Source organism: Mustela lutreola, chromosome 11 (assembly GCF_030435805.1).
Source record: "Mustela lutreola isolate mMusLut2 chromosome 11, mMusLut2.pri, whole genome shotgun sequence".
Taxonomy (NCBI): Eukaryota; Metazoa; Chordata; class Mammalia; order Carnivora; family Mustelidae; genus Mustela; species Mustela lutreola.
In genome coordinates this window covers 28,080,103-28,106,744 of record NC_081300.1, presented here as the reverse complement: position 1 = coordinate 28,106,744, position 26,642 = coordinate 28,080,103, and positions in this window count along the sequence as shown.

Below are 26,642 nucleotides of genomic sequence, written 5' to 3'. Positions count from 1 at the left end.
CTAAATAATAAAGGGTCTCAGAATTCTATTTTAAATATAATCAGTTTCCTCAACTAATATTCCATTGTTCCATTGTTGTCCAGCATCTTAATTTTAGCCAGTTTTCCCTCCAAGTATGTATGTTAATTGTATTATAAAGCTAATATTTGTTTAGATTTACTCCCATATGATCCCTTCTGTATTTATCTCTCTTTTCTTGCATCCCATACCTTCCATCAGGGGTAATTTTTCTTCTGGCCCAAAATAATGCAAATCATCTTTTTGATGTCACCTAAGAAGTTTTTGTCAGTGAGGGGATACGAGCCAGGAGTTTTCTCTGTTTGAGAGTTTTAATTTTAATTTTAATTTTATTTATTTATTTTTTAAAGATTTTATTTATTCATTTGACAGAGAGAGAGATCACAAGTACACAGAGAGGCAGGCAGAGAGGTAGGCAGAGGGAGGGGGGAAGCAGGCTCCCCGCTGAGCAGAGAGCCCGATGCGGGGCTCGATCCCAGGACCCTGAGATCATGACCTGAGCTGAAGGCAGAGGCTTAAACCACTGAGCCACCCAGGCACCCCTGTTTGAGAGTTTTTAAACAGCAAATTCAATTTCTTTAACAGACAGAGATATGCCATTGTTGGGTCAAGATTCTATAAATATCGATTAGATCAATTTGGTTGATAATGTTCCAGTTTAGGTCTTCTCTGTCCTTCCTGATCTGCTGTCTGCTTGTTCTAGTTGTTACAGAGAGAAGTATTAAACTCTCTAGCTTTAACTGTGGATTTGTTTGTTACCTTATGCATGGGAGAGGAACTGGTTTTGTCAGACTTATTTTCTCAATGTCTGATTCACTGTTAGCATTGGGTCTTCTCTTTGTGCCTGAGATCCACAGAGGCTCACTCTGGATGTTCTTGCCCCATCCCCCCATAAACTACCATTATCTGTTACTGTTAGTCAGTACTTGCTAGACTGTTTGGAGGCAGGGGGACCAGGTATGCATTTTCTGTTGTCCTGGATCAGCTTTAATCCAGGCAGAGGCTTTGTCCCTGGGTCTTATGTGTGGGGTCTTCTTCATGACTCTGATGCTCTCTCAGTGGTGGGGGATCTCTAATGTTATGGAAACATGTTTTCTTCTCCCTTAGAGATAGACGGTTTTCCTGTTCTCGTCCCCCAGATGTGATACATGTTCACTTGTGTCTTGAAAGTTACAGGTTTTATGCTATTCTCCTAGCAGCTTAAGCCTTTTGTTTTGTAGGAAAGACACAGGAACCAAACCCAGGTGGGACTTCTTGCCTTCCCTTTGGTGCTTCTTCCTCTTCCAGGCCTGCGCCACACCGAGGGCTTCCTCTTCTCTCTCACCCTCCCCATCTCTCTTGTGAGTATCCACTGTGGTCCATGGGAAAAAAAGCCTGAAAGCAGGCACTAATTTCCTTTGTGCCTATGGCTTCTGGTGTTTCCATATTCTCATGCTATGCCATACTTAGCCTTTCACAGCTGTTTATAGATTTTGGCTGAGTACTTCCTACCAAGTAGTATAATGCTCAGCATCTGCCCCAGATGAGCAAATGCTGGTGCCCTGTCTCTTTTGGAATACTGTTCCTCTCCATAGGTTTCAGGCTGGTCAGTTGCTAGCTCTGAAAACTTAGCTCTCTGATGGCTTTAAGAAAAATTATATTTTCATAGATTACTCAGTTCTTTCTTATTCTAAAGGTGAGAATGATTTTTTTTTTTGAGTTTTCTACATCCTATGCAGATTCTAGCTGTTTGTTTTATTGTTGTCTAGTTTGCTAATTTACTTTTTATGGTCTCCTGTTCCCTGAAAATGCTTTCAAAATATTTTAATATTTTTAGACAAAGATATAGTAAACACAGTTATGTGGTAGTTTCTGTGCAATATTTATAAAACATAGAATCTTTGTGACTGTATTTTTGTGGTCTGTTGTTTCTGCCAGTTTGTGAACACGTTCACTTGTTTGTGTGCCTGTTTATACTGACTGTGGGCTGGTCATTTTCCTTAAAAATTCATTTGTAGTGACTCCCCAAGTTGTGGGATGAAGATATTTTCTTCCAGAAAAAGTTCATATGCATTTTGCTAGATCTTTTTAAGTAAATTCATTACTTTAAGCCAATTCTTGCATAGTTTAAGGTTGCTTTCATCATCCTAGGGATTGAAAAGTTGTGTGTAGGGATGCTTGGGTGGCTCAGTTGGTTAAGAGCCTGCCTTTGGCTCAGGTCATGATCCCAGGGTCCAGTACCTCGTTGGGCTCTCTGCTCAGTGGGGAGCCTGCTTCTCCCTCTGTCTCTGCCTGCCACTCTGCCTGCTTGTGCGCTCTCTCTCTCTGACAAATAAATAAATAAATAAAATCTTAGAAATAAATGAACAAATAAATAGAAGTTGTCTGTACTCCATACAAGTCTATTGATTTGGGATTGGATTGATTCTCTCTCCTTCCTGTCTTTCATTCATTTCCCCTCTTTACTCTGGTTTTCCTTGATAACAAGAAGATTATCCTTGTTTTTATTTATCATCCCCCAGTTTTAGGAAGGTGAGTTGTCAGGATGAAACACTCCAGGAAGACTCATTTACATTGACACATCAAAACATAGGAATATGGTAACAGTTGAATCCAAAGAATAAATCCTTTACGATAAAATACCATACCCTTACTGGAGATCATTAAAGGAGACAGTCTGTGGAGGACAGAGAGACAAAAAGGGTCTCTTTCAAGGGACCCTCTAATCTCTGATATTAATCATCTCTCTTACACAGCTATTCATAGCTGACCCAGAAGACTAATTCCTGTGATGCAGGCTGTAGATAGGAGATGGCTGGCTGCTGGATCAACAACTTGCCAGGTTCTCTAAGAATCGGAGAGTAGAAACCTAGGCAGGGACAGAATTACCACTTTGTTTGGGGACTAGGCTGGGAGTTTCCGTTGGCTGGAATGCATTCAACAGAGAAAGGTTACTGAGACTTGGCCTACGTCCAGCTTCCCAGAACCAGTCAGTGGTTTCCTGGGCTTTTCTACATGTTGGTTACCGAAGCCTTTTTCAATAAGCCTGCTCTTCATATTCTCCATAGGCTTTCGCAAAGAACAAATGTTGATCTTACAAATTTTTTTTGACATAAAAATCTATACCTCTGTAGCTCTCCCTAAAGCCAGACAGAGTTCAGAGTTTATCAAAATCAATAAAATTTAAGGAAAGGGATATCATTACAGCTTGGCAAATGAGGAACATAAATAAGGGTCAGCTTTCTTCATGTCCTACCTTCTAGTAGATAAGAACTTCAAGACCTGAAATTATACTTTTGTTGCTTAGACTTGAGGACTCTACGATTGGTCTTTGAAATTCACATCTTGGCTTCGTTTCAATTTGTTAAAATCGTGAAACAAAAGAAGAGATTTTCTCCTGTCTTCCTTCAGGGGATTCTGTCTACTCATACAGCAGCAAAACAGAAAAAATATTTCTCAGGGAATTTATTCTGGAAAGCTGTAATGTAACCCTAGCCCCATGCTAACCCTGGGCTACAGGCTTAGATGGTAAAAGAGCAGTGTAAATATGATTTTTACTTAATCATAACAGACTGTTCAGTCTAGAAAGGGCTTAAAGTAGCTTACCAAGATATGTAAAATTTAGCAAAATGGCAAATACATAAATGAAACAAAAAGAGAGAAATTAGGTGAGAAGTGAGAAAGAAGGAAGTAAATGGAGCCAAGCATCCTGCAAATGCTTCCTATGAGTTTGCCACCAATTTGATAATAAAATAGCATTTAGTCTCCCTTAATAGGAAAATCTGATGAATTACACGTATTATACAGTGTCTTACCAGATAAAATTAGGTGAACTGTTAGGGAGAAGCCAGAACTCTCCTAATATTAACAACAGCTAGGAATGTCTCTCATGGAGCATCTTAAAGAGGACCCTCACTAAAAGAATAAACAGCACTTTTACAAAAGCATTTGGGCAGTGACAGAGCACACAGTCCTTGGAACTCTTCTTATGGGTCCCTTCAGCATTGATCAATGATACTGTAGGAAAGCAGAATCTATGTATGTAACACCAGAGGGAGAACAAAAAGTATACAGTGCGAGTTCCAGGCATGGAGTGTTTCTGAGTCTTGGGAGATTATACAACGAATCCATGGAAGACATGTCCCTGAAGATGGATATCTAGACAAAGGAAATGATGGTTTGGAAGTCACCACCTTGTATATATTTGAAGTCTCCTAAATGTATTGAGCAAATGCATGGCAGATACAGAAAATAAGTTTGCCTAATAACTCTAAGTTCTTTGAGAGTTAGTGTGGTTAAGCCTCTGTATCCTTAATGTAGTGTCTCAGACATAGTAAATGCTTTATCAGTAGAAGTCATTGAATTAAGCCATAGTAGGAAGCAGAAATGTACATGGCTGGCACAGACAACAGTGAGAAGACTGGCCCAGCTGAAAAGGAGGACCCCTGCTGGAGAGAAGTTCAAGCATCTCCTCCACGAGGCTTTTCTTGACCACACATCTTCAAACTGAGTCAATCACTTCTCTGAGGAGCTGTCTCTCTGCCTCCTATGGGCTCCTACAAGGCAATCTCCCCATACATTCTGACCATTTTCTTACTGTTCTCCTCCACTGCCAGACAAGGAGTTCCTTGGGTACAAGGGCTCAGAATTTTACACTGTTGCATTCCAAGTCTAAATTCTCCATTGATGTGTAATGAATTGAATTCATAGGAATATTAGGTCTGATCACTGGATAGTCCTAAAGGGACTTCCCATGGGAAGACTTTGTTCTACAGAAAAGAAATTAACTCCCTTGAAGAGGGTTAAATAGAAAACTTTTCCAGGAATATTTGTTGCAGGAATGCATACCTGGAACCATGAGTAACCTTATGTAGTAAACAAACACAAAACGAAAACAGTTGTCTCAGCAGATTATTATTATTTTTTTTACATCCAAAGAGCTCATGTCGATAAAAAAAAGTTTGAGATTGAGTTTTGGTTAAATTATACTTCTTCCTTTCCTTATACACACAAAAATTATTTTCACAAGTCCAAAAATAAATGTCCTTATGTGTATTCACATATCTTTAATATCTTTGGGGGAAAACTACAAAAACAGCACGAATAAGGCAGTACTGAAAGCTGCTATGAAGTCTGTCTGTTTTGAAGGGAATGAGCATAAAAGGAAAGTCCTAACTCTGAGACACTGAAAAAGTTGGACTTTTTCCTACTCCAACAGTAACTTTGGAAACTCACTTAACATTTATGTGCCTATTTCTTTATTCATTAAAGGTAGGATATGTAACAACAATAATTTCCATAACTTAGTCATGAGGCCACTGAGGGCAGAGAACTTGTCTTATGTCCTGAAACTTAGCACAATGGAGATGATCAATAAATATTTGTCCAAAGAATGGATAAATTATATAGCAAACAGTATAATGTCAGGGCAAGGGATTGACATTATTATTAAAAATAAAACCATCTATATGTGTGCCATTCCATTTGGAACTTCAGCCACAAAGAGACAGGCAGTTTTTGCTCATGGACTGGCATTTGCTGGAACATGGCCGATCACAGGGAGGGACAGAGGGCACTGGTGATGAAGAAATGGTGAGACAATTTAATCCTTTAGCTGGGTCCCTTGGGAGATGTCTACAGAGCCTGGTCATTTCTGTAGAGTATTCTGGATTCCACCCAGCTTGCCAGAGGCTTCATGTCAACAGCCAGAATTAATGTGTGTCTAATTTTAACTCAAGTGGAGCAGACATTTATTTTGGGAAGACAGGATCTTTTTGAGAATGGTTGCAATTGCCCGTGAGCTCGGTCAGAGCTGAATTTCTTGATCATCTTCCTTAGCTGCTGGGAAGATTTTATTGAACTTTTACCTGGCTATGATATGATCTCTTCCTCTAACTTTCTAAAGAACGATCAGGAGAATTTATTTTTAACTCCTCAAGATGCCTTACCTGTTGCACACTTCCTGGAGTCCATCTGGTTTAGACTTCATATATATCTGAAGGAATGTTCTAGCAGTAACCTTTGATGGCATTTCCCCTCACCCTCTGGGGTACAGCAGCTGTAACAAGAGGAAGGATCACCAGTCTGAGAGCTAGAAAGACCTGGAATCCATCCTCTGATCCTCCATTTATCAGCAGCATAACCCAAAGGTACCTCAGGCATGAGATCTGCTAGGAGCCTCCATTTATTCTTTTATAAAATATATATTTATGTAAAATAATATTGCTTTTCTTGACTCTGTAAATATGCCTGGAGCTTATGTTGTTCATATTATACCTAAACCTTTCAAAACATATGTGAATTATTATTCTTGGAATCTCTGAGGCTGATTCCACAGTCATTCTTTATATTTTTTGGTACTGCTTTAAAGATGGAGTTGGACATGGAAAAAGGAGAGATTAAGGAAATGTCCCAAGAATGCCTTCAAAATAGGACTGCTTCTATTTAGAATCCAGTGATATCAGTAAAGGCCCAAAGGAGGACAGAATTATTCCTTGCTAGGGTGCTTCTGGTATATTACTCCTAGCAGGATGAGTACAGATGGGGGTTTTCTCAAGCACAAGTGCAATTGTGGCAATACTTGCAGGGTCATGGGATAACCCTATTGTGAGGAGTATTCCACTGAAGGTAAGAAATGCCTACCGGAATCTTTTCCATGGCTGAGCATATGGTATATGCTCTGGGAATAACTATATAAGAAATTGTCTTTAGGGCGCCTGGGTGGCTCAATGGGTTAAGCCTCTGCCTTTGGCTCAGGTCATGATCTCAGGGTCCTGGGATCAAGCAATGCATCGGGCTCTCTGCTCAGCGGGGAGCCTGCTCTTCCCCACCCCACCCCCCTGCGCGCCTGATGCTGTACCTATGTGTGATCTCTCTCTGTCAAATAAATAAATAAAAATCTTGAAGAAAAAAAGAAATTGTCCTTGCACTGAAGGAGTTCACAGTTTATTGTGGGTATACGAAACAGACACAAGAAATAATCAGAGAACAACGATAGGCAGTGTATAATGATATCTAAGCGAAATGCAACCCACGTAGGGTGGCAGAAAGAGCAATGAAATGTCTGAAATGCCAGCTTAGGTTCCATTAGCTCTGTAAACTTCAAAAAACCATTTGTTCTTCTAGGCTTCATTAGTTCATCTTTTAAATAAAGGATGGTATAGTGTGGCAGTTATGTGTGGAACCCAGCCAGTCTATATGGGAGACACAACCTTGTCAAGTTCCTAAAGCTGTCAACCTCAAGGCCATGTGGGTACATTCAGTTTTCTACCACTGGATCATGTGGCCCCTGTCTTCCCTCCTTCCGTAGGCCTGGAGGACGTTATTCACCCCACAAGCCTTAAATGATAGCAACAAAGCCTGTGCTCACGGGACACTGAGATGCATCCCAAAATGGACGGTCCTGAACACTCTCACTACCTCACAAGGGGACACCTGTGCCACTGGGAGCAGGACACTGTGCGATCACACCCCAACACTCAGCCAATGCAGCATCTTCATTAAACCCATGAGGATAGACTTGGACACCCTGAGTGACCCGGCACCCAGCGCAGGGGGCTTAAGCAATCAGCGGTTTGAATCATGAGGCTCTTGGTAAAGAAAACTGTCACTTACTTTGGGAATCATTCTCTGGATACTGTTTTCTCTTGCGTGAGCCTCCACTGCTGCCCTGATGACTGACCACCTCAGCGGCAGCCAGGTAGCTGCCCAAAGAGCCATCTCCATCTGAGGGGACCCCTGGCTCAGCCCGGGGACATGAAGGACAGGGGACACGTCAGGCTAACAGCGGGTCATGGGCGCTGGAAAGGTGGAGGAGGCCCCGGAGGGTATACGACTGTTTGATCCGGGATCCGGAAACCTGCGAGTTGGGGGCTCCACACCCCTCTCCCCAGTCTCAGAACGTACAATCCGCCTGCAGTCCCCACTCCCGAGCCACGTTCCAGTGCGCAGTCGTGAACAGGCTCTTAGGGCTGAGACCCCCTGGGCGCCTGCGCATCAGCGCCCACTTCCGGCCTCCCTTGAGCCCTTTCAGAGCGTGCCTGGAGGAGGCACGTGTTTGTGCGGCGCTGGGACCAGCCTCCTGGGTGAGTTCCCTCCCGCTGAAACTGGCAGGGCCTGCCTCTCTCCAGTCTCTCCTCGCCTTCCGTGTAGCGCCCGGGGGCCGGCTGGTAAGCCAACTTTGTTAGAACACGGGGCAGGCGGGGCTTCCCCCAGGCCAGGTTACGAGTAGCGTGTGTAAGAGCGAGCAAGCGGGTAAATGTCCTCGCTTGGAGTCGAAGCTTCTTGTTGGGAGAGCCATGGGGAAGGCGTGAGTGTTCTGATGCCTCAGGGAGTATTTGCGTCTGAAAACCGGTTATGGAAGGGGCACTGTCGCTACAGAGATTGGGCGGGTGGTGGGCGTTACCATAGTGTTCACCCTGCAGAGAAGTGAGACGTCCAAGCGACCCTGAAGTTCTCAAGCTAACATCTCTGTTCCTCCAGAAGTGTCACTTCCCGTGCTGAAGTGTTGTATGATTTCCTAATGAGATGGCCGCTGTCACTCCATTCCCATCGCTTTGTAGGGAGCCTGCCTTTCCTCGCTGACAGCTTTGTCTTTAATTCGTTCTTTTTTTCTTTGACACTTTTTATTTAAATTCAGTTAATTAACACATAATGTGTTATTGGTTTCAGAGATGCAGGTCTGTGATTCATCAGTGCTTATATAATACCCAATGATCATTACATCACATGCCTTCTTTAATGTCCATCATCCAGTAACCCCATCCCCCAACCCCATCCCTCTAGCAGTCCTCACCTTGTTTCCTATGGTAGAGTCTCCTAGGACTCCTTGATTTCCTCTTGTTTTACTTTTTCCTCTCTTCCCCTATCAGCCTGTGTTTTGTTTCTTAAATTCCACATATCAGTGAGATCATCTGATAATTCTTTGTCTTACTGACTTCTTTCGATTAGTATAATACCCTATAGTTCCATCTATGTTGTTTTAAATGGTAAGATTTCTTTTTTTTTTTTTTTAAAGATTTTATTTATTTATTTGACAGAGAGAGATCACAAGTAGGCAGAGAGGCAGGCAGAGAGAGAGAGAGGCGGAAGCAGGCTCCCTGCCAAGCAGAGAGCCCGTTGCGGGACTCGATCCCAGGACCCTGAGATCATGACCTGAGCCGAAGGCAGCGGCTTAACCCACTGAGCCACCCAGGTGCCCCGATTTCTTTTTCTGATGCCTGTGTAATATTCCAGTGTGTGTGTGTGTGTGTGTGTGTGTGTGGACACACACATATACATACCACATTTTCTTTATCCATTCACCTTGCTCTTTCCCCAGTTTGGCTATTGTGAATGTTGCTGCTATAAACACTGGGGTGCAGATGCCCCTTTGGATCACTGTATTTGCATCTTTAGGGTAAATATCCAATAGTGCAATTGCTGGGTTGTAGGGTAGCTCTATTTTTGAGGAACCTTCACACTGTTTTCCGGAGTGGCTGCAGCAGCTTGCCTTCCCAGCCTTCATTCCCACCAACAGTGTAGGAAGGATTCACTTTCTCCGCATCCTTGCCAACATCTGTCGTTTCCTGATTTGCTTATTTTAGCCATTCTGACTGGTGTGAGGTGGTATCTCATTGTGGTTTTGATTTGTATTTCCCTGATGCCGTGTGATGTTGAGCATTTTTTCCTATGTCTGTTGGCCATTTCTGTGTCCTCTTTGGAGAAATGTCTGTTCAAGTCTTCAGCCCATTTCTTGATTGGATTGTTTGTTCTTCGGGTGTTGAGTTTGATAAGTTCTTTCTATATTTTGTTACTGGCCCTTTATCTGATATGTCATTTGCAGATATCCTCTCCCATTCTGTCAGTTGTCTTTTGGTTTCGTCAACTGTTTCCTTTGCTGTGCAAAAGCTTTTTATCTTGATGAAGTCCCAATAGTTCATTTTTGCCTTTGTTTCCCTTCTCTCTGGTAGCTTTTGGATGTTACTCTTCCCCTGAGTTTCTGAGATGTGATACCCAAGTGTGCAGGTATACTGTCGTTTGTAATTCTCCCCATGTTTTCAGATCCTTACAACCCAAACTCATGTCTTTGTCTGTCTCTTTCTTTCTCTGTCTGTGTCTCTCTCCCTTAGTTTAGGGACATTTTTTTCTGCAGTATTTCTTTATTCCCTCTTCACCATTCTCTCTGATTGCTCTTTCTAGAACTCAGATGGATTTGGAATTTCTGGATCAAGATTTCCTATCACTTAATATTTGTCTTATATTTTCTATCTCCTTATTTTCTGTGTGAATTCAACTTCATATTTATCTGGTTGGTTAACCAGTTGTATCTCTTTTTTTCTCTTGTTTTGGCCATATTTTTAAATTTTAAAATCTTTAGTTCCTTGTTATAGTTACCTATTCTTATTTCATAATCCCCTGGTTTTTTTTTCATAGCTTTTTTGAAGAATGTGATTATCATCTTGAGAAAATTTTAATATTTGAAGGGCTTTTCAGATTACTCTGTTATCTCTAATTTCTTTTATAGTGTTAGCTTTCCTCAGATAATTGGTGGTTATTGGTTAAATGTTTGTCTTCAAGAAAAACTTTCCACATGACTTTCCCACACAAATTTGCATTATCCATGAAACCCTCTTTGTGGGATGGCAAAGTAGCAGGTATCTGTCTTCATTAACACTATGGCAATGACTTCTCTTCTCATTCTGTATTTCTTTTTTGGAGATATGTTCCTTGTTCTTGAATTTGGCTTTGTAATAATTAACTTCTTTCTTATATATGTGATGATCTGATACAAGAAGTGGAAATTTTTACAAAGTGCCCAGTCTAATTTCTTAAAATCAGAAATTCAAAACTACCTGTTTCTTAGATCTCCTGTAGATCTATAATTCTATAATTCTTTAAGTTCCCTTAGGTATATAACTGTATGTTGAAAAATACTGCATAGGTCTGAAATCTTCTCTTTTTCTTTTCTTAAAAAGGTCAAATCAATGCTTGTCAAGCAAAACAGAGACTGTAGTAAAATATTATAAGACACTGAGTTTTTGTTTCTTTGTGTTTGACTTTACATCTGTTTATTTCCAAATAAAACTGAAGCCATATTTAACTTTTTTTTGCTGTGATCTAGAACTGCACTATCCATTATGAAAGCCACTAACTACATGTGGCTCTTTAAATTTATCTTAATTAAAAAACTAAAAATTCAGTTTCTCAGTAGCACTAGCCACATTTCAAGTACTCAGTAGCCATATGTGGGTAGTGGTTACCATATAGTAGAGCACAAATATAGAACATTTTCATCATCACAGATATTTCTGTTAGACAGCATATTGATTTAGATCATTGAGGTCCCAGGGATATAAACAGAATTTATCTTAACAAATATGGGTATTTATATTTATGTGGGTGTGTGATTTCACATATAATGTTGAGTTTCTTTAGTGAACGATATTAAATATGACTAGCAAAGCACCAAGAATAATATGGTGAGTGTATTTATTTGGATCATTTAGCTAAAAACTTATCCATATGAATAGGCTGTGAGTTCTTCACTGGTAGAGTTCCAACTGAAGTGGTCCCAACTCTACTGCTGTCTATGGTTTGTACATCCCCGTCCTGATAGATCAGGAATCAGAACTGATCACAGTAATGTAAAAGACCTACATATTCCATCACTTGGGAGAAACAACAACTACATCTTGTATCCATTTTTGTCTGAATAAGAAAACCACTTCTAGAAAGATAATGTGTTATTGTTCTAGGGCTTCCAGAACAAAGTAACAGAGTAGGTGGCTTAAATCACAGACATTTATTCTCTCACAGCTCTGGAAGTTAAAAATCCAAGTTTAAGGAGCTGGCAAGGTTGGTTTCCTCTAAGACCTCACTCCTTGGCTTGCAGGTCGCCTCTTCACATGGTCTTTGCTCTATGGGTGTGCATCCCTGCTGTATTTCTGTACTTCTGAATTTCCTCTTCTTATAAGGTCACCCATCATTTTGAAGAAGGGCCTTGCCTAATATCCTCATTCTAACATAATCAGCTATTTAATGGCCCCATCTCCAAATAGAGTCACGTATGGTACTGGGATTAGAGCTTCAACATATGAATTTGGGGGCGGGGAGGTCATAATCTAGCCCATAACAGATAATGTCTATAGAACTGGAAAAAAAATCACAGTAATTCTTCATATACTAGGAGGTTAGGAGATCTGTTCAATTTAATTCTTTGTGTACTTGGAGGATAAGTGGAAATTCCCAGTGGTCTTGCCACATTGCTTCCTTGTAACCAAAGTCCGATGTATATCAGTACTTGTTAAGGAGGAGACATCAGAGTCTAAGGATAAATATTTCTTTGTAAATCATGGAAAAGGTTAGAGAGTCATCTTGGGATTCTCATTCAACTTCTTTGAATCTCAGTGTCCTCCATTATAAAATGGAAATAATCATAATTGCCTCATGGTGCTGTTTTCTGAGGTAATACCTGTGGAAACTAGCACAAATCCCATTTCATAGCCCATGCCTGTAAGTATCTGTTGTAAACAGAGGAGACTGTGTCTCTGCTGACTTCCAGACAACATATACGTTAGAAAATTTCTTTATCGAGAATGTTGTTCTAACATTTTCTTTTAAAATTAGAATGTTCAACCAATGTCGTAAGGTCCATGTAATTAAATATTCCAGTTAGATGAACTTTAGCTTACTAAAGTTTAACAAAAACTCAGGATAATTTGGATGAAATACATAGAAGATGTTTTTCTTTATTTTTTTTTAGAAGTTGGGAACTCTATTTATTTATTTATTTATTTGACAGAGAGAGAGAGAGAGAGAGAGAGAGATCAGAAGCAGGCAGAGAGGCAGGCAGAGGGAGAGAGAGAGGAGGAAGCAAACTCCCTGTGGAGCAGAGAGCCCGATGTGGGACTCGATCCCAGGACCCTGAGATCATGACCTGAGCCGAAGGCAGAGGCTTAACCCACTGAGCCACCCAGGTGCCCCAAGAAGACATTTTTCTCTTCACCAGAAGATTGGTGGTGATCCCTGCACACATCTCAGGGAATCATCTAGTTGGAAACAGCCACCATTCCTGACAGTCTTCTACTGGGAGAGTCCCTGTGCTCTTTCAGTCCATCTGGGAGCTCCCTGGAGGAGTTTGTTCCATTGTATATATTCTTGACTAATCACATCACTCCAAGATATAGCAGAAAAGAACGCAAGTACTTTTGAATTGAACAGAAACATGAGCCAACCTCACAACCAGTGGAGGTATCCTTTCGTCTGAACTTCAGCTTTCCTTGGGCAATCATCAGCATATTAAGTTCACTATCTGACAAGAAGCAACCTTCTCTTCTAGTATCTAATTATTAATTGTTAAGAATTCCCAATATATATTGAGAAAAAAAAATCTTCCTGCCTATCACCTCTAATCCCAGCCTACTCTTAAAGGGAAAAAATAAAAAGCCACATTTATGGACTAGAAAGAGAACAAACTCATTGATTTAATGACAGCATTCACATTCCACTGACAGCCGTTTTAAAATGCTGTTCTGAGGACCATCCCTGAAGTTCAAGTTTGCCTGTTGTGAATTGAGTCATTAAAGGTGTGTGGGTGAGTTGGTGATGCCAACCTCATGGAGAGTTGGCTGAATGATTAATAGCCTTGCCTTCGGATTTTAGAGGTTCCCATTAATTACAAGGGATTGAGTCTTTTTCATGAAGAGTCTGTTATAGCTTCTCCTGCCACCTCCTCACTTCCTTTTAAAAGTGAGTAAGATGAGTATTTTTAATTTAAAGTGTGGAAATCATTTCTTGTCATTTCCTTTTGGAAATTTCTGGACCAAATCACCCTAAAAACACATTTCTTAATCCTATAATATCTGAACAGTTCTGGAAAAAGAAGAAAACTGGTAAAGGTGCCAACAAATGTACTTCTGCAGCTTCGTCTGTGACGTCATCACCTTTATCATGGGGAAATTTCAAGGACAGCATTTATAGAGAGCTTAGTAAAACTAGAATGTCAGTATCACCAGAATCATTAACATGTTGAAGAAGCTTGCATTTGCCATCATTGTCTCTTTACCATGGATAAAGAGTTAGATGAGATGAGAGCATGATATGGAGTGGAACTGGCCCCAAAAGATGGGCCAGGAAATCTGGATTTGAATCCTAGCTCTGAAATACTGGTTGTATTGCACATAACTTTGACTTGCTTCAGTTTTGTAATGAGAAATAACAAATGGAAAATATAGATAAAGTAACATGAAAGACATGGGAAAATCTATGTAATTGTTAGCCCAATTCTTACTTAACCTCCACTCATTTCTTGTCTTACTACCCTTTATGATTCCTAGATTTTAATCATTTCTGTGCAAAATTGAGGTTTTCCTCTTGGATAAGCTTTTAAGGTCACCAGCAAACTGACCGATGAGACTGGAAAGTACCATAGTGAGGTGAAAAGAATTTGGAGTCATACATTCCAGGGTTCAGATTCTAGCTTTATTTATCCATGTAATCTTAAACAAGTTATTTCACTTTCTTTATTTCATCTCTAAAATGGTAATAATGCAATTTACTTCAGAGGATTATTATAAAGATGAGAAAGATGACATATATAAGAAACTACACAGTGCCTGGCATCTAGCAGGTACTCTTTAAATATTACGAATATATGAACACCTCTGTTCATATATACAAATCACTTGATCTCTAACCAGCCAGAATGGAACATGTGATAGGGGATAGAGGTGGGATAAATGGTAGATTTGGCTGGATTCAGAGCGTCAGCAGGGCAAGAAAACAATCTACCGTGATCTTGCCCATTTGTTACAAGATGAGAATTCTGTGAGAATTTATTCTCTTCTTTGATCACAGATTCTGATGGGTCCTCCTTACAATACAGTAGAGCAGCAGAAGTAGGGACAAGGAAAGATCTTTGATCTTAAATATTTCTATAATTGCTCTCCTACAATATCACATTCCCCGGGCCAGGACCCTAGCCTGAAAATAAATAGTCAAGTTCTCTGAGCTACTTGGAAAAAAGTGCCTGAAAGTTGCATTTTGGACTTATCACTCATGTGGAAGATGAGGGAATCTCAGATTCTGTTTGTGTGTAACCATATCGAGGGCTCGCTTGTTGTCAGAATCAAGCTACTTGTAACCTCTTCCCAGTAATATTTCTCTAGTATGAATAGGTCACAAATACTCAGGGCCATTCCTGCCAATCTAACAAGTTAAGTAGAAGCTGATCCTAGTGGCCATTAATCTCGGGGAGCACTGGAATGGACTGGGTGAGGTCCTAATTAGGCACACATCTGAAAGGTTCCGATCAGACCAGACGCAGCCCAAGGTAATATAAAGAAGTCTGCATGATAAATTCAGAGACATGGATGCTAGTCCAGACTCCACCATGACTTGTTTGGGACCTCAGGCAAGTCTTCTGAGTTTTCAAGGGCTCGATTCCTCATCTTTAAAATGTGGATAACGATCATTATATCTCTTTGCCTCACAATGCTGTGATGAAGATTAACATAGATTATAGGTGATTATAGGTGTGAAAGTGTTGTATAAAAACAAAACACTATTATTATCTTTAATAATAGTCTTCTGAAGTCTTGCCATAGCTGTCCTGGGGCTCTAATCTATGGGAGCACTTTATAATGAGGTCTTTTGGGAATTTCGCTAACCAAATTTCCTTGGATGCCATTCAAATTGGACCAGAATCATAGTATTAGAGAGTGTTAGAGCTGGAAGGGATTGTAATACATCCAGTTCAACCCTCTCATTTCACAAATGAAATAAAGGCGTCCTAGATAAAGAGAGGGACTTGCCTCAGGTCACCCAGCTACAAAGTAGAAGAGTTGGTGTAGGAGCCTATTGGCTCTATACACTCCATAGCCTGCATTCTACCTTTACATAGAGAATATGTAAACCAAATCCACTCCTTCCTTTCATTGTTGCCACAGCTGTAGCTGGACCCCTCCTCAATTCTTATCTGAAGTCTTATATTAGTTCTTCCTAAATTTCTTCTTTTTTAAAAAAAGGATTTTATTTATTTATTTGTCAGGGGGCAGGGGGAGCGCCAGGCAGAAGGAGAAGCAGACTCCCTGCTGAGGAAGGAGCCCAACACGGGGCCCAATCCCAGGACTCGGGGATCATGACTGGAACCAAAGGCAGACACTTAACCAACTGAGCCACCCAGGCATCCCCAATTCTTCCTAACTTTCAATCTGTCCATGCCACTTCATTCTTCTTCTGGCCACTGGAAGCTTTTTGAACTATGGATCTGTTAATAACACACATAGACATACGTACTATTTAATTCCTTTAATCTTCCCCATTACCTTCAATACAAAATTAAAATTTCTTAAAAATAAGGAATAAGCTACCCAAGCATCAGCCATCCTTCCACCTTACCTCCAAACTCCCTTTCATGTGGACTTTACATTCTAGACTTCCTGACTTACTTGCCGTTAGGCACGTGTTTCCTGCTTTCTCTTCCTTTACTTTGAGAGTGATCTTCCTTCTATAGAAGCTGTTTCCCTGTCTTCTTAATATGGCACATCCCTCTTAGACATCCATCGTGAAACCCTCCCTTCACTTTCATGCCCCCAGTTATAGGTGCTTTATTCTCACCCAGACACACCTTTATTACAACATCTCCACATCATGGGAGCTAGAAGGCAGAAGTTGGGGCTGCTGCAACTGACCTTTAAGTCTGTGCCAGTCCCAAGCTTCTGCCATTCTATGCAATCATTGAAGAATGAAGCTTCAGGGAAGACTTTTCTGTAGCATTGCAGATTTGAAGGATAAAGGGGTTTGGAGAAAGGAAAGAGAAAAAGATATATCAATTTTTACGTGTCCGTATGTTGTTTCATAAGACACTCAACACCGTCTGTTACCCAAGTTATATTACACTGTTTCTTATAGGCAGGGCTTATGTATTTCTAATTCTTGACTCTTGCTCTCTTCCTGTCCCCACATCTCATGCCCAAACAGTCTTTAGTTGCAGAAATGTGTGGCACAAAGTGGTATATATGCCTTAGAATATTGCAAAGAAAAATTGCTACCCTGTCACTTCTACAACAAAATGATTCCACTGTTTTCTCTCCCCTTCTTTTTCTTCCTCATCTTCTTTTAGGTAGCATCTCAGGGGAACTAGTAGGAGGGATAAAGAGGAATTCTTCCAAGTTACTCAGAAGGAACTGTTTAGCTGTCACTAGTAAACCCATTTATCCTAGACTAAGTGGGAAAAAAAAAAAAAAACTGTTCTAAAAATAGGATTCAGTAATTATAGCACAACCCTACAGATCCTACAGATTTTTAGTTTCTGCAGTTTTAAACCATGATCGTTGGATGTCATAAAAACCTATGAAGTGGGTAGAGACCAATGTTATTATAGCTGTTTTCCAGATAGAGAAACTGAGTCTAGGAGGGTTTAAATTACATGCATGATTGGAAATGCTGGGATTGGAAGCTAGGGCCCTGACTGCCCATTCTGTGATCACCAAAGCCAAAGTTCTGCCACAGATGGAAAGGGCTGAGCCCCTATTCTGATCACCTCCTGTACATTGCTTTGGTGAGGGAGGGAGCCTCCTCCTTAAATAATATAAGATGGTTGAGCAACTTCCACTCTGACACTGGACAGATGAGACTGGTAGCAGTTAGTTAGTAATATGCACTCACAATCTAGGGGTTGAGAGGGGTGAGAGAACTTTGCACACCATGCAAGACCACATGGGGATTGCACTTGGGAGTGAACAAGCAGAGGCACGGGGAAGCAGGACTTGTAGTAACAATAGGGTAAGGCAATCTCTGGTTCCCACAGGAGGATATTCTCGGCTCCTTTGGACAAGCCTTCAGGCTGTCAGGGAAGTGAAACCAGTAGGCTGAGGGCTGAAAGGTAGTTGGTCTACCTGATAGGGGAACTAGCTGGGCAGGCAACCTTTCTACTGGTGTATTTGGAGAGGGCAAAAGAAATCACAGTTGGCCCTTTTCAGCTCCATGGGGCCCAAATATATTAAGGCAGCACATAAAATTTTAGGCCTTACAAAATTTTAGGTCCCACAGCTCCCCTTCCTGTGCACACTGTATCTGCTCTGCAGGAAATACTCTTATTCATTGGCATTTCCATTAGGGCTTTCACCAAGATATTCTCTCTCACACAAATGACTGTTCATAAAAGAATTCTGTCAAGGAGCTAGCCTGTCCCTTGATGGCCCAGTGGATAAGGAAGCCTGACATTAATTTATTTTCCTAATGAATAACATGGTAAAGTCTTGGTTTGATAAGTGCACCACTTACACCAAGGTCTTTCATTCACATTCAGCTTTGTAAAATGGACATCCCTGTAGAAACTAATTGAATCTTGTTGGTGTCTGGGATAATGAACAATGTCAGCACACTTCAGAGATTAAAGATCCACACCAAAGGGAAGTGGCAGCAGAAGAGATTAGCTGTGCTTCCTGGAGACATCAGTTGCAGCAGGATGGTCTCCCATGGTTGGACCATGTTCCCTGATGCAGGTGCCAGGAAACCGTTAACACCTTCTACTTTCTCCTTCCTAAAAGCCTACACATTCGAATCTCAAGATTCCAGTGAAAGCACCTGATTTCAAAGAATGTTTATGCTCAGTGACCTGCACAACAGATCACAGGGGGAAAAATGTAGCTGGATTTCCCAACAGGTTTCTAGTTATTATTAGGATTGGATTTTGACTCTTCCTCCAGACCTCTTAATGATTATCAGAGGTACAACCAATGGGGCTAGATGGAAACCTAAGATGTTTGTGTCCTCTCTTCCTACAGATGTTGCCTCTGCACTAAAACTTGCAAGAAGTAGGGTCACCGTGGTGGCCCCATTAACTTGCACCTGAGGGCATATAGTTTCCTGTTTTTGTCCTTGCTACACTATAATGGACAAATAGAATCTTGGACTTAAGCAGCGATGGAAAATGGGAGGCTAAGGAAACCATGAGTCAATGTCCAGTTAAATGCTTCTCATCCCTGCCTGTGCATGAGAATGATCTGTGGAATAGTCTGTCTGTATACACAGGAAACGGTGCTCCTCCTATTTCTTCTGAATTAAAATATCAGGGGCAGAGGCTATGCAACTGACTTCACATGTGATTTACATGGGATTCTCATACATAGCCAGGCGTGAGAACCCCTCATACCTCTTGCATAGGGAGGATTCATAAGAGACCACACACCCAGGAGAGCTATAATTTCAGATCAGAGGATCAGTTAAAATGGAGCAGAGCAAATGTGTCCAGAAGAGAGAAAGGGACGTGGTCAAAAGTCACCAGGAGAGAAAATGAAATCCAAAATCAAGCAATAAAAGGGCAACTACAATGAGGAGGCTGCTATGAATGGCTATAGAGGAGAAGATGGGTATGAAAATTATTCTAGGAAAGTCCCATGTTCCCTTAGTCCTAGGTTTATATTCTATATCGGATGGAACCTAGACTCCCAGAGGTTGTTGCTAGATGGCAGATTTAGACACATTCTGATTCCAAGGAAGCCTAAGGGTGGAAAAGGTGAAGGGATGAGATTTGTCATAATAAATTCTATAAGGTGACACCCAGATTCCAAACAAAATAAATTTAAGAATTCATGCATGCATGTACATGCATGGACAGCATCCTTCCTTTGTAGAAAGTGCTTTTGGCACAATTAACTACCTCTATTTGTAAATAACTTATGACAGAATTTTACTGGGAGACACCAAGAATCACTGTACTGTTACTAAATTCCTCACTGAACTTAAAATCTGGCTTTAAAGGCAAAACTCATTCAAACTGTTTATTCTAAAGGCAGAAGACATCAGGGTGGGTTGAATGCTTCCCTTATTAAACCTCCACATGCTCCTACACTCTGGAGATAACCAAATGACTTCCAGTTTCCTAACATGCCAGGCAGTTTCCCATCTTCTGCCCTTTACTGATGTGCCCCCTCTGTGTGAACTAAGCCTAAAAGGTGAGCTAAGTATGGCCACCCAGCAGTACCTTTGCTTCATTTAAGACCCAACTTCAGTGTCAGTCCACTTTTCAATCTTTCTTTTCCCCCACTTCACTGGTCTTCAGAAAACTACATCCCATTTGCAAGTCTGTCTTCCTTCCTGAATGAGCCCTTTTGGTTGGGACTGGTTATAGGGCTCACCATTGAATCATATCTTGACTTTTACCTGTTTCCTGGGGGTGGCCTCCCGCATGGTTTTGCAAGGAGATGGGACACGAACACGCAGAATGCTTAAAGCCATATATTTTTGTTCCAATTGATGTAAATGTGCCTTGTATAGCAGAAGTGTTGAGGAGCATCAAGGCCATTTCATAGTCTGAAGAAAAACTAGGGTTGCAGTGCAACAAAAGGCAGGCAAAAGACTTTGACTACACCCATCTCCTGAAGCAAGCCCCTTAATTATCTCTTTGTCTTGAAAGCACCTATCTGTGCATGACTGTTTCCTGATTTTAATTGTGTATAATATTGATTTAGGTAACATTTACTGATAGCTCATTGTGCCAGGAAAAATTCTAGATGTTTTATATGTATCAGCCCCTGTCATCCACACAACTTTACTATGTGGTAGGTCTTTTTGCAGCTGAAGATACTGAGGCTCAAAGCAACATAGCCAAGGAAAAGCAACGATGAGTTTTAAACTTAGGTTGTCTGGGTCTCAAGCCCATGCACTTAACCATTATGTGGACTTTCGGTGGTAAAGATGGGAAAATCCTGACTGAATTAGGACACGTTGGTCATTCTAACTATGCCCCAGGATTCAGGCAACTGCAGTGCAGTCTTGAGGGCCGTATTAGTTTCCTGGGGCTGCCATAACAAAGTACCATATACTGGGGGACTTGACAAATTTACTGCTTCCTGGTTCTGGCAGGTAGAAATCTGCCGTCAAAGTTAGCTCCCTCTGAAGGTACTAGGCCTTCAGATCTGCTCCAGGCCTCTTTGTAGCTTATAAATGACCATCCTCATAATGACATGGTGTTCTCCCTGTGTATGTGTTATCCCCAAATTTCCCCCTTTTATAAGGACACCAATTATATTGGTTAGGTTCTACTCTAAGGACCTCACTGTAACTTTGCCTTATCTCCAAATAAAGGCTGGGTGCTGGATCTTCAACATAAGAATTTGGGGGGATAGGATTCAGCCCATAACAAAGACCATCCAGTAACCAGAGATCACAGGTCAACATCACACCATGGAGTAGATCGAGGGTTCTCTGTATAACTGCATGTTAGAATCACCGAGGTGATTTAAGATACACACAACAACAACAACACCTTCAGACCCCACAGCAGCCTAATTAAATAAGAATTTTGGTAGTGAGCCAAGGCATTAGATAAAACTTTAAAACTCCCCAGCTTATTCTCATATATATATCTGGGACTTAGAATCCCTGACCTATCTGAGTTGAGGACCCTGCAAGCAACAAGACCAGGAGAAAAATAGTTGGGGGAAACGGTGGGACACAGGCAAGGGTATGACCAAGGGGCTGTATCAGTAGCAAAATCTGCAGCTTGGTTTGGGTTTGGAGCACAGGAAGTCAGGAGACAGAGGAAGGTGAGACAGGGTGAGGCAAAGAGGTAATGAACAAAAGCAAAGTATAGGCGTGGGCCCAGCTGTTCAGTCCACCAGTTCTGATAGGAGCAGTTTCCCAGACAGAAAATGAGAAGTAGCTGACCGGTGGTTAAATCCAGGGGCCAGAGCTCAGGAGTCTGTAGGGGACTGCCCGCTGTGATGCTGCCTTTATCCACTATGCACTGTTCTGGACTCTGCCAGCCTGTCCACGCCTCTCGTCAGGAGAAACTCTGAGGAGGAGTCAGTAGCTGAAATGTTCCAGGTCACAAATACCCGACTTTCAGCAGATATAGGTTGTTTAAAAATCCAGATTTGTAAAATAGCTGCATTAGAGAATATAGGCTTTATAAAATGACTCATAATGGGACTCTTAAATAGCGAGTTTCCCCTGGGTCCAACTGATTTTGCTTGCCAGATATCATTTCACACAACAGTTTTCCATAAGCACATCTAAATTGTGAACTAAGTTGCAGAAGACAGTATCTTCTGACACTTAGCTGTTTTGAGCTTAAACACATAATTTACCTCTCTGGGACTTAGTTGAGTCATTTACAAAATAAAAATAGTCCCGGTCCCAATGAACTCAGTATTTTAAATAAATGAGATGGTATGTGTGAAATTAATGAGAAAATGTTGTCTTCACAAAAGTTAATATTTAAGGAAGTTATCAACAGCACTAAAAAGTGACTTGAGAAAACCTCGTGACTCCACTGACATTTATCACTGACAGGATATCGCATGGAGGATGGAGGTGCCTCGCGCAGTGCATGGCTTCAGGGAGGATGCTTAGTGGTGTGCGCACTGCTCCAGATCGGGAGCTGGATTCCCTGCCTGCACTGTGGTGGAGGACTGAGAAGAGCTCAGCAGAGATAATCTGCTGGAGAGGGAAGTGCAGACCCATCAAGTCATTTCTAGAATTTACAAGCAAAGCAGGCAGCTAACATCTTGTAAAACATAGAAAGGCAATTCAGGGCTCCAGAAGCACACACTCATGTGGAAGCTTGGGCATTTGCAGATGGAAAGACTGAAGACTGGATAAGAAGGGCCCTGGAAAAGACAATAAAAGTCAGCGCAGTGGAGAAAGGCTGTGACAGCTGGCAGAAGTAGGGTTAGCAAAGGGGTGTTGTGGGGGTGCCTGGGTGGCTTAGTGGGTTAAAGCCTCTGCCTTCAGCTCAGGTCATGATCCCAGGGTCTTGAGATCGAGCCCGGCATCGGGCTTTCTGCTCAGCAGGGAGCTTGCTTCCTCCTCTCTCTTTGCTTGCTTCTCTGCCTACTTGTGATCTCGGTCTGTCAAATAAATAAATAAAATCTTAAAAAAAAAAAAAGAAGAAGACGGGGTGTTGTGAGGTGTACCAGAGCAGAAGGTAGTGATATCAGATGCTCTGCTAAAGGGTTACCAAACTGTCCTTTAGAACAGAACTAGGAGGTAATATTGGAGACTTACTGGTCTGTATTTACAGCTAATTATTTAAAAGCTTAAGATAACTGACAGTGAAATATATACCTCTCATTAACATCATTTTTGACAGTTCTTTTTGCCTAAATAACGATATCTTAAATAATCTCTGAGTCCTGTTATATATAGAATGGCCCTACCTCACTCCAAGGCAAGGTGCTGATGGTCCAGTGGACCCAAGCAATGAGTAGCATCCTTATGCGATGGTGTCTGGATGGAGGGGTATTTGAGTCTGGCTAGCCTGTACATTACACACAGAGACCCCTTCCCTCCACCCTGACTCACATCCTCCCCTGGCCACTTTTAGGGGACTAGGGGAAATTGTAAACTGATGACCAGACATATTTTCACTTCTCTGTCTCGCTGTCCCTTCTCAGCAGCAGCACAAACACAGGAGTAGACCCCAGAGCCAGAGGGGCAAGCAGATACAGAGTAGAAGCAAAACATGTGGCAGGTGTGATGGGATGCCCCTCATCTGAAGAACTAATATTTATAAAGGCACTTGGGAATAAATTTTTATAAAAAGAAGGAAAGGGAGTGAAAATGGGAAACATTTGTCTGAAGGAAAATGCTGAAGGTCTTAAAGAGGGTTTGTCAGCAGGCTTGCTTCGACATTGCTCCTCCTATATTTGCTATATTTTGGGGAAGATTCCAGAGATAAAGCAGGACTAAACCTCATCTGGGAATTTGAGTGGGCAACTGAATTTCCTTTGTGAATTGTGTGGAAGTTAAAAGAGGCAGTCGGGGGCACCTGGGTGACTCAGTGGGTTAAGTCTCTGCCTTCGGCCCAGGTCATGATCTCAGGGTCCTGGGATCGAGTCCTGCATCGGGCTCTGCTAGGCGGGGAGTCTGCTTCCTCCTCTCTCTATCTCTGCCTGCCTCTCTGCCTACTTGTGATCTCTCTCTGTCAAATAAATAAATAAAATCTTTAAAAAAATAGGCAGTTGAGGGATAGCTTATGAGAAAAGAGACCTTCAAATTCTTGCAACCTTAAAGCGTGTTGAATTGTTACTGTCTCAGGTCATGATCTGGGTCAGCCAGAAAGAGTTCTTTAGGATACAGAGTTTGATGATACACATATCTAGAAAGTGTCTGAACATTATACTTGGAGTCATGGTAAATGAATTGCCATACTAAGTCCATCTGATTTCTTCAAGCACCTGAGTATATGCTTTGGAAGATGTCTGGTAGGCTGGCCTAAGAAATTTAAAATACTGTGCAAAGTAATCTAAAAGCAGATTTGGCACAGCAGCTCTGGCTTGGATTGATTCCTCTTACCAGGGTTGGAACATGTATTTGACAATGTCAATCCCTTTTGTAATGCTCATGTCAGAAGAGAAGTTTTCCTAAGTCTGAAAGTGATAGGATTTATTATCTGACTCACAGTATATATGACCATATGACTGAGTATTTCATAATTATTTTCTTTCTTCTTGTAAACTGCTTTTTAAAAGTGATTTACTATACTGAAGACATTGTTCAATATAAACACATGGTCTTTAAGATCTTTCTGGATCTGACCCAGATTCTACTCTTGAGTTTAATTGGCTGAACTTGGTATAGATGCCGATCTGCTCTGATAACTACAGACTGAGTTCCAGTCTCATGACTCATAGGTTTATGGTGTTGGGCAGTTCCCCTGCAAACTTCCCAAGCCCCATTTGTACCACAGTCACCTTGAAGGCAATACAAAAATCCCATACCACCTGGGGAGAATAAATAAACTAATGCATATGGGCACTATACCAAGAGTCATTCTCAGTATATAGTCTTGTTCTCCCTTATGCGATGTGGTTACTTACTTACTCCTATACTCTGAGGCCTCTGGCCTTGGCCCTGTCCCTAAGCTGATTTGGCTAGAGGCCCAAAGAGGGCAGCACCAGCCTGCCTGATTCTATGGGGTTCTGTTACTCCCTGGTGTGGCCTCATAACCTTTTGGATGTGGTGAATTCTCAGGGTTGCCCATTAGGGTTCCCAGGAAAATGTTAGAGTCAGTGAGGGAAAACAGGTAGCCACAGCTGGCCTCGCATCATGAACAATTGCATAGAGAACATCCTTATTTCCAGCTCCTACTGCTCCACTAGGAAGGGTTACTGCTTCAGTCAGCCACTTGATACGTTTTACATTGATGGCATGAGACATAAAGACTTTCAAATGTATGGACAGTTTCTCCTTTACTAGATGCCGCATACCACTGAAAGCACCATAATTCTCATAGGCCCCTGGGTTGGCATCAAGCCTGGGTGCAGCTCTGGATGTCAGTCCCCCCACAAGTTGAGCAGCTTCTCAGCAACCAGTGAACTGATCACAACCACAAAGGAGAACCATGAGTTTGAGGGCCAAAGCTTAACCTCTTAGAAGCTCAAAACAGGAAGGCACAGATAAATCAGGAGCTGACAAACACTGGTATGCCTCCTGTGTCAGTGATAGGGCTGCGTCCTGGCTTCGCTTATGCTCTGCCTATCGTCGCCACTTTTATGAAGGTGGTGAGACCTGTTTATTAATAAATCTACACTCTCCACTTTCCACAACAGACAAGTCTGAAAGCACAGCCAAGAGGGTGATTTCTGGCTTGGGACCTCTCTAGTGGAATGTGGGACCCTAGGCCACCTTGCTACAAGTCTCACGTTTCACTGAAGGACCCCTGGCAATCCACCTTCCTGGCTCCCCTCTTGGAGGCAGCTCTCCTACACTTCTGATGACTTTAGCTGGTGCTTGTGCAGGTTTCCAGGCAGTGTCTGGTTTTGTACCAGATAGGATGTTATTTGAGCTCTCTGCACGGGAAGCAAACCACGGGTATAACCACCGAGGTATAAGCGTCTGTTGTCACTTCCCAGTTAAGTTTTGCTGTTCTGTGTCATAATCTGACTCGAGCTCCAATTTTCTGTGTTGGCCTCTTCTACATGCTGTGATGTTCCTTTGTCATTTGGATCCTTTGTTGCTGGGTAACTAAGTGTGAGGCTGATTGGGGCATGATGGCGGGCCCACCTCTACAGAGACTGGCTCTCTCAACCAACAGCTGGTTTGCTGAGTAGCTTGGTGGAGAGTACATCTACCTTGGTGTTGCCCTGAATCTGCAACTTCATAATCATGCTGTATAGCTCTCTTTCATAATCATGGTTCGTGACGGTAGCATTCTCATCAAGCTTTATCTTTCTCATTTACTACAACTTTCTTTCTTTTTTTTTTAAATTTATTTTTTATTTATTTTCAGCATAACAGTATTCATTATTTTTGCACCACACCCAGTGCTAAGGTAACACCTAATTGGGGAAAAAAAAAATCAGTTCTTTCACCTTTAAATTTTTAAAATTTATTTCCTACATTGCTCTAGGACAAAACAAACTAGTACGGTTTTTAGTATTTATGGTTAGGGCAAACTACTTACCACTTTGTATAGCCAATAGCATGGGGATTCTAAAGGCAGATCCTTTACTTGAATTTTGGCTGAACACTTAGTAGCTTTGTCTATGAACAAGCTGTTAACCTCTCAGTGCCTCTGCTACCCCATCTGTAAGATGGAAATAGTAATTAATGCCTACCTCTTATAGTTTGTGTAGGTTAAATTCAGCTGCAAACAAGGGTCAGAACAGTACCAGGTATATAATAAACATTTAGTAAGTTATAGCTTTTAATATTTT